Raw genomic sequence first — 1,024 nt, 5'->3', positions numbered from 1 at the left:
ATAGCAAAGCCTGTTTTCACTGTCATTTCATAGAAAAATATTACAACCAACAAGGACTGTTTCCAGGTCTTTATAAAAGCACCTTTCTACTAAGAGGAAACAAATTTCAGCGGTGATGCAGACACAACGGATTAGCACTAGCTCACTCCTATGTGATCATGAAGGTAAGCAGGGCAGGATTTCAGAGCTCTTCAAGGGGCAAAGCTTCACTCCCAGGGCGGGACAAATTAAACCCACTTCATCACTTCCAGCACTGTCAGCAGTGCCTGAGCATCCTGGCCCAGTCATTTTCAAAGAACAAGATCCTGATTACAGATGCAGCCAGGAGATCTACAACTGACTAACTTGCTACTCTACCAACCATGGGAAATAGGCCAGGGGCAAAGGCTGTAGCAACACAATCATCCCTGGATTCACTGCTCAAAACGTTCTCTTAATTCTCCTGCAAAAATGGCCTAACTAATGTTTCCAAAGAACTTTTGAATTGTATGATGCCAATGAAGCTGTCCTTGGGAGTTCTTAATTTCCTGTAATAAAAATTGGGCAAGACTGATGAAGAGAAGAACTTTATAGCATAATATGAAATTGGATTTGGCTGGTGAGTTACTATGCACATTAGTTTCCTAGAGCTGCCCTCACAAATTACCACAAACTGGCAATAAACAGCTTAAAACAGCAGAAATTCATTGTTCTGGAGGGCAGAAATCCAAAGTCAAGGTGCTGGCAGGGCTGAGATCCCTTCCAAGTCTCTCGGGGAGAATCCTCCCTTGCCTCTTCCACGTCTCGTGGCTCCAGATGTCCGTTGACTTGTGGTGGTACAACTCTAATCTCTTTTTGTGTCTTCACATGGTCTTCTTCTCTGAACCCTTTTCCATTCTTCTCATCTAAGGACATTTGCCATTGGATTTAAAATCCGACCTCAACTAAGATGATTTCATCCTGAGATCCTTAACTTAAATTTTATCTCTGTAAATATCCTTGTCCCAAATAAGTTGATATTCATAGGTTCCAGGTAGACAGGTCT

This window comes from Panthera uncia, assembly GCF_023721935.1.
Source record: "Panthera uncia isolate 11264 chromosome C1 unlocalized genomic scaffold, Puncia_PCG_1.0 HiC_scaffold_3, whole genome shotgun sequence".
In the NCBI taxonomy this organism is placed as follows: Eukaryota; Metazoa; Chordata; class Mammalia; order Carnivora; family Felidae; genus Panthera; species Panthera uncia.
The sequence above is the reverse complement of the archived record's forward strand: the minus strand, read 5'-3'. Positions refer to the sequence as shown.